The following is an 8,168-nucleotide window of genomic DNA, read 5'->3' as shown; positions in this document are numbered from 1 at the left end:
TCTTATTATGCCTTCATATTCCACTAATAGGTACTTAAACCCTTCAGCCTGCCGAAAGCTCCTCTCCCGCGGTGCTCGGCTCGGAAAAGGCCCTGCTCCGCCACCTGGGCTCTCCCTGAACACCTCTGCCTCGACACGTTAGTCACGAAACCTCCCTGTTTCCCCAAAACTGAAACTACCGCGACACCCCACCTGGGGAGAAATCTTTATCACTGAAAGAGCTGTCGGGCGGGACCGATCGCGGCGGCGGTAACTACAGGCTTGCTCCCGCGCCGTGGAGGGGTGGCAGTGTTATAGTGTCGTTTTACGAGATACCGCTTTTGTTTTATTGCCGGCTATTGAAAAGGAGTCTTTGTGCGTGTGTGTCCCGTGAGCGCACATATGCGTGTGCGCTGAGGCCTCACGTTAACTGCGGAAAGCCCTCTGACATCATGCACCTCACTCCACCGGCTCTGTGCTCATCCAAATTACAGTGTGTCATTTGCACATCATGGAGGGGGCGTGGCTGGACGCCGGGCCAGAAGACGGTTCCCTGTCCACATCAGTGACTACGGGATGAGAAAACATCAAGCCGTCCTTTCGTTCTTCCTTTCATCCTGATGTGCAGATTACGCAGCCTGTTTCATCACCCTGCCTTTCTCTCTGTCTCCCTCACTCCCCGTGCGCCTCTCTTGTGCCGCGCCAAGATGTTCCGGATCATTCTTCACTGTCACCGCCTCCCACCACTCCCAAAAAACCCATTTTGCACCTCTGTTCCAGTCGGGCTGGGCCTGAGCCTGGGGCGGCGACTGTGGGATCAGAACCTCATGTTTGTGATGTCAGACGTGTGTGTGTGTGTTCTGGGCCTCGGCATCGGGTGGGAGGAATATGGCATGCACTTCCCTCATGGCCCATTGCAGCGCAAGCGGTGATGTAACACGGCGAAACACCGGAGGCAAACTGCCTCGGCGGTCGCGTGATCCCACCTCCAGGCCCTCTGCTTTCCATTCTTTTTTGCTCCTCGTCTCAGTTTCTCCCTCTCTCTCCTTCTCTCTTTCCTTTTCAACACTCCCCCCCCCCCCCCGTGTTCCTGGCTCCGAGCCTCGCAGGCTGCAGCTGATTGGACGGAGCAGCGGGCAGGTCCTTAGCCAGGCTGTGGAAGCCGGGCGGAAGATTAGGTGCAGGGCGGGTCGCCTGACCCCGGGGTCGGCTCGGGCCGCGTTGCCAGCTTTTTGTCCGCCACACCCCTCGAACCCGCCGCTGGATGTGCTGCTGCTCGCTCTCACGAGAACCGCTCACCCAGCCGAACCAGTCACCCCCCCACACCACGCCTACCGCCTCCGCCGCCGCATACCCGACTGTTCCTTGATCCTCTCTGTGTCTGCTTTTGGGGGAATTTCCCTCGACCCGTGACTTCGCCATTCCTCACATTCCTGCCATACCTGAGAAAGAACGGAAGGGGAGAGAGAGAGAGGGAGAGAAAGACAAGAAAGGGTAGTGAAGGAGAAACAGAGTGGCTGAGTGGGCGATGCTAATAAGAGACAGTTGCAGGACATGGACGTTGACCCTCCGTGCGTGGGAGGCTAACTGGCTGTGCAAACAGACTTCTAAAAATACTTCCGTCCATACGAAGGTCACGCAACACATTCCAGCGCGTGATACGGACAGAATGAGCAAATACAGGCAGGTACAAGGCGGAGATTTGCCAAGGCAGGGTGAGGCAGGCGCGCCCGCCCCTGCTGGCCTGGTGCCACCGACCCTTACCTCAGAGCTCCCAGACCTTTTAGCATGCAGCTCTCAGGCACGCCAGCACATCTGCACTGTGGGATGCGCGGGACACGGGCCCATGTATGCGCTACTGCCACCACCAAATCTCCATACGGCCCGCGCACGGCCAGTGTGAGCGACTTTCTGACCTTTACTGTGGGACTGAATGGTTTTGGACTTGGCACACATTGCTGCCGTTTGTTTAAATGTGAGTGACAGTGTGCAGTGTGTGTGTGTGTGTGTGTGTGCACGTGTGTAAATGCGGGTGTGTCATGCTCTAAAGGGCACTGACTCTCAGATCCCTGGGGTTACACCGACAGTCCGAATAAGTGGGATAAGTGCGTGACGTCAGAGCATTCCGCAGTCTTTTGTTCTTCCGGCCCCCCTTGGACCACAGCACTCATTCATTCAGTTTTTCCCTGCCTGTCTATAGCTGTCCCTCCTTCTCTCGCGCTCTTCCTCCCTCTCTCTCTCCCTTTCTCTCCATTATCTTGTCCTTCTCCTCCTCTCTGTCTTTATCTCCTTTGCTCCTCCCATCCGCGCTCGTCTGTTTTTCAACAATAAGATTCTTCCGAAAAATAACACCCCGAAATGGCCCTGTGACGCAGACTAAGATGAGGAGGTGTCCAGTAAGGGGAGGGTACTGCCCAGTACATGGGTGTGTACGTATGCGCGCGCGTGTCTGTGCCTGCGTCCGTGCGCGTGAGTTGTCCTGGTGTCCAGTAAGCGGAGGGTAACTGAAGGGTCACACGTGCAACAAAGACTCTGGGAATGCGCAAGTGGCGTCTCCGGGGAGCCTTCCCTTCACAAGAGGGAATGTTCTAAATATAGACCCTCTCCTGCTCTCTCTCTCTCTCTCTTTTTCTCTCTCTCATTCTTTTTTTTCCTTTCACTGCTTTAGCCTTTGGCTCCCTGTTTTGGCCTTCCAGAATTCCTGGACTACAGTCTCAGGAACGACGTAGGAGAGTGAGAGAGGCAGAGAGAACGAGGGCCAATAAGACTTGGTGAAAGAGAGAGAGAGAGAGAGAGAGAGAGAGAGAGAGAGAGAGAGGGAGAGAAAGGGAGACAGGAAAGGAGACAATAATCAAATCTTGCTGCCTCACCGTCCCTGCACCGCTAACCCAGTGACCTGATCTGTTTACATACTTCCATCTTGTTTACATTCGGCCGAATCCGCTTCTCTGTCGTCGCTTGGCGGCCCGCTGTTTACGCCCATCCCTCTGCGTCTGACACCTCCTCTTCCTCACGGCAGCGGAAGGAGAGAGAGATGGCAGGAGAGATGGAGCGAGGGAGGAAGGGGGGGGGGCGTGTCGGAGAGCCAGACAGACGGGCGGAAGGGGAGCGGGCAGGCGGGCGGACGGGGCACACGGGGCAGACGGAGACCACCGGAGAGCGAGGACGGGCCGGCCCGCGCCGTGACAGGGGAGGAAGGAATGCTTGGGCGGGCCAGCGAGGAGCCGAGGGCCAGACCTGGGCGGGCGCGCGGGAACCCAGGCACTCGGGGTCCCTGAGGGACAGCGCGCGACGGCATGCTTCCAGACTGGAGTCCGGAGCATGCGAGACGTCAGGAGGCCACTGGGATGGGGAGAGAGAGCGAGAGAGAGAGAGAGAGAGAGAGAGGGAAGGAGGGATAGAGTGAAGGGGGGAGGAAGGGGGGTGGTGGTGGTGGAAAAAAGCCTGCTCTGGTCTGGCCTGTAAATGGTTCCTTTCTGCGTGGGCGGCCGCGGTCTTTGGTCTCGTCCCACTGCTGCTCTCCCACAGCCGGGTGAGCGAGCTCTGACCTGTTGCTTCACTCTGGTCATTCAGACATTTCTCCACTGATGCCTGCTGTCCAGAGACAGAGAATGTGTAGCAGAACTCTGTCTAGAAGAGTCCCGCCAACCTCAAGCACTTCTGCTATCCCGGCCCTTAGGCTACTGTCTCTTACCACAGCACTGAAAGTACCACTGGGATTTGGCTTGCATCAGTGAGGGAAAGCATGAATATGTGTGTGTGTGTGTGTGTGTGTGTGTGTGGGTGTCTGCGTGTCTGTGTGTGGTGTGCATGTGTGTGGTGTGCGTGCGTGTGTGTGTGGGTGTCTGTGTGTAGTGTGTATGTGTGTGGTGTGTGTTGTGTCTGTGTGTGTGAGAGTGTGTGTGTATTTGTGCGCATCACGATGATATCAGAAAAGCCAGGCTGCGGGAGCCAGGAGGCTGCTACCATGGGTGATTTATATGCGGTTATTACCGTTTAGGAGAATGTTCGTAACGAGATTGAGTGAGTGCGCGTAACAATAATGACCCACTGGGGAGAGAGAGCGAATCATCAACAGGAAAGTGAGAAAGTGGTTGAGCAGCATCACCAAATGGTACTGCGCACTGTGTGTGTGTGCGGAGGGGCATATGTGTGATTTAGCACAACATACACTTCTCTCTTTTTGACTTCTCTCTCTTTCTTTCTCCTCCTCCATTTCTCCCATTCTTTCGCTTGGTTTGTGAGCCTGGACAACCCATCACCTGGCACGCACGGTGTGTGTGCGTGCGTGTGTGTGCATGTGTCACTTTATTGCCCAATGACTCTCCCCCTGCAGTGTGTCACTCTTTCTTTCTCTCCCCCTTTTTTCTTTTCCCGTAGAGTCGTTTCTACACTCACTTGCTCTCTGACGTCCGTAAAGGCAAAGGGGGGGGGGAAAGGTGGGGGGGAGGGGAGGGGTTGTCACGACGACAGGCCCAACTTGGATGCTCCTCTGTATCAACTATGGGGTCAAGCAGTCCAGTAGCATCCTGTTATAAGGAAGCAAATATTAACACACGCTCACACAAACTCTGACACAGACGCGCACAGACGTGCACGTAAACACACGCGTGTGATGCTTCCGACTCCCACTAGTGCCCGGAGCTCTGCCTGCGTCTCCTCTCCTGCCATCATGAGGTTCCACGCAGGAAATGATACAGACTGGTCAAGTAGTGATTAATGTGTGAGCATGTTCCCCTTCAGGTCCTCTTCCTTTTATCCAGTTTTGTGTTATACCCCCTCCATATATATATATATATATATATATATATATATATATATATATATATATATATATATATATATATATATATATATATATGTGTGTGTGTGTGTGTGTGTGTGTGTGTGTGTGTGTGTGTGTGTGTTCCAACTAAAGCAGCATAAATGTGTGAAACATTACGTCACAAACATGTAATCGGATGGCGTAAGAGGGTCAGTGTTTTGAGGCGCTGGAGAACAGGGTAACTTTAAACAGTGTGTGTTATTTACTGATGGGGAACAAACTCTGAATCGTCTCCCTTTTTATCAAGCCATGTGTTCAAATCTTATTTAGGCTGGTGGAACTTTGTCTCATAACACTGGCTAAATTCAATAAACTATTAATGATTTATAGGTCATATACACATGCTTGCCCGTGCACACACACACACACACACACAGACACACACACACACACACACACACACACACACAGACAGACACACACACACACAGACACACACACGTACAAACATACATATTTTGCACACACACACACACACACACACACACACACACACACACACACACACACACGCACACACACACACACGCACACACACACACGTACGAACATACATATTCTATACACACAAACACCAACACATACATACATGTACAAACATACATATTTTACACACACACACACAGTCATTTGTCAGGTCTAGACAGACAGTTTTAAAGGGCTTTCATGCTAGCTGACCTACTCACTGGCTCCACAAATAATCTTTTGAATTGCAGCTGGCAGCCCTCCTGTACAGCCCAGCCAACGTAACACGCTCACGTCTACCTGAACGGGAGAGAGCCATGACTCGGTGTGGCAGATGATGACTGCAGATGGTGTGGCGCAAGGATGTCCAATCGGTTTTGGACATTTGTCCACGATCACGTTATGCATGTCTATGAATGTTTGTTCTCAGATTTTTATAGGCTATTATCAAATACACCCATGCGCGCATGCACAGTCGCACACACAAATACACACGTGCACACGGCTGATAGACGTGAGTGGTTTCTTAGTGATAGGTACAGGAACATTCGTGAATTTCTAATAGTATTATTAGCCTGTTTGTCTGGGCCTGAGAGACACTTAGGACATCAAACCTGGAGCTGTTAATGGTGGCGTTTTAACCACCTGTATGAATGAATTAGGGTTTTAATTGGTCCAATTAAACTTGTGCCCTCTAGTCTGAGGAGATGGGAGTTCAAAGGAATCTATAAAAAGCAGGAGTGTATGTGAGAGTGTGTGTGGGGATGGCGAGATGAGGAAGTGTTGTGGAAGGGAGCCTTTCTACAGAGGGTTTGTGTGTCTGTGTGTGTGTGATTGTGTTTGAACATGGGGTTTGACTGTGTGTGTGGGCAGGATTTTACATTTGTGTGTGTGTGTGTGTCATAATGGGGTATATTACAGTAATGAGGTAGCAGGATGTCTGGACACTAACCACTCCCCACCTGTGGCTCACTTCCCCCATGAGACCTGCATGAGTGGCAGAGTGGCATTGTGTGTGTTTGCATGTGTGTGTGTTGTGCTCCTCCTTGGGTTTTCAGTGATCCGTGATGTGACAGATTGAACATGCAGACCACACACACACACACACACACACACACACACACACACACACACACACAAACACACACACACACAAACACACTAATGGATTATGGACCTAAACACACTCAGCCATCCAAGAGACCCCCATCAGGGTATGCAGGGCAGGAGAGACGGATGGAGGGAGGGAGGAGAGAGAGAGGGAGAGTTCTGCAGTGACTAAGTTCACTCTTTCTTTTATTCTCTTCCCAGCTGTGTCTTCAAACAGGCCTTTGATGTGGAGGAATTAAAGGAGCGAGTGTGTCAATATCTCCCTCCGTTCCTCCATCGTTCCTGCACACTCATCCATTTCCCTCCCTCCATCTTCCCATGCCTGCTTACTTTCTTCTCTCTGCCTGACCCAACAAACCAGTGTGACCTCTGCACCACACCCTGTGTGTGTGTGTGTGTGTGTGTGTGTGTGTGTGTGTGTGCACGCTAAACGCTCTCTATGCATTATAGGGTTATAGGCACTGGCAATACTGGATACATGTAATGTTGAATTAGCTTTCTGCGCCCCTCTCTCTCCCTCCCTCTCTCTCTCTCCCTCCCTCTCTCTCTCCCTCTCTCTCTCTTTCTACCTTTCCTACCCTCTTCCTCTCTCCCTCCCTCCCTCTCTCTCTCCCTCCCTTCCTCTCTCTCTCCCTCTCTCTCTCTCTCCTTCTCTCTCCCTCCCTCCCTCTCTCTCTCCCTCTCTCTTTCTCTCTCTCTCCTTCTCTCTCTCTCCCTCCCTCTCTCTCTCCCTCCCTCTCTCTCTCTCCCTCCCTCTCTCTCTCTCCCTCTCTCTCTCTCCCTCCCTCTCTCTCTCCCTCTCTCTCTCTTTCTACCTTTCCTACCCTCTTCCTCTCTCCCTCCCTCCCTCTCTCTCTCCCTCCCTTCCTCTCTCTCTCCCTCTCTCTCTCTCTCCTTCTCTCTCCCTCCCTCCCTCTCTCTCTCCCTCTCTCTTTCTCTCTCTCTCCTTCTCTCTCTCTCCCTCCCTCTCTCTCTCTCTCTCTCTCTCTGGAAACTCCTTGCTGCCTTCTTTGCCTCTTAGGCTCTGCTGCATGTGACTTAGTATTTCCAGCCGTGTGTGTTGATGTCTGTATATGCTAAATTAGCCCCCTCGCTCATTCTTTCTCTGCCTCTCTCGCTGTCTCTGGTCCCTCTGTCTTGTGGGATCAAGGTTAATGTTCGTCTGGGTCTGTCTCCCTCTCACTGTACAGTACCTACGGACCCTCCTGTGCCGCACCTTTCCCTCATTCTTTCCTTCGCTCTGGAGAGAACGACAGAGTGCCAGCAAAAGGGGTAAAAAGTGAAAATAAATACTGGTGTCTGCAAAAGGTGTGTGTGTGTGTGTGTGTGTGTGTGTAAATGGAAATTTGAACATGCATTAAGTCTAAATATGTATGTATTGTTAAATATAGGATAATGAGTGAGAAACAGGGGTGTACCCCAGGAGAGAGACTGGGCAGCACAGATTTACAGATATAAAATGAAACAATGGGCCTTTAAAATGTTTTTAATGATAAACAGAGAAAGGGGAAGAGATTTGGAGATGAGAAGGCAGAGAGATTGATATGATAGACAGCTTGGCTGGTGGGGTGTAGCAGAGGAAGAGAGATAACGCGAGAGAAAGTGATATTGCCGGAGGGGAAAAAAATAAAAACAACGGAATTTTATTTGTTTTTTTTATTTTTTTTCCAAATCGCGAAAGGAGACAGACAGCAGTGGGGGGCGGGAGCAGCGCGATCGCGGAGAAGCAGCGTGTGTGAGTGTGTTTTTATGAATGAAGCAGGGGTGACTCAGTGATGTGTCATACAGA

This window comes from Electrophorus electricus, chromosome 14 (assembly GCF_041902795.1).
Source record: "Electrophorus electricus isolate QZ-2024a chromosome 14, ASM4190279v1, whole genome shotgun sequence".
Taxonomy (NCBI): Eukaryota; Metazoa; Chordata; class Actinopteri; order Gymnotiformes; family Gymnotidae; genus Electrophorus; species Electrophorus electricus.
The sequence above is the reverse complement of the archived record's forward strand: the minus strand, read 5'-3'. Positions refer to the sequence as shown.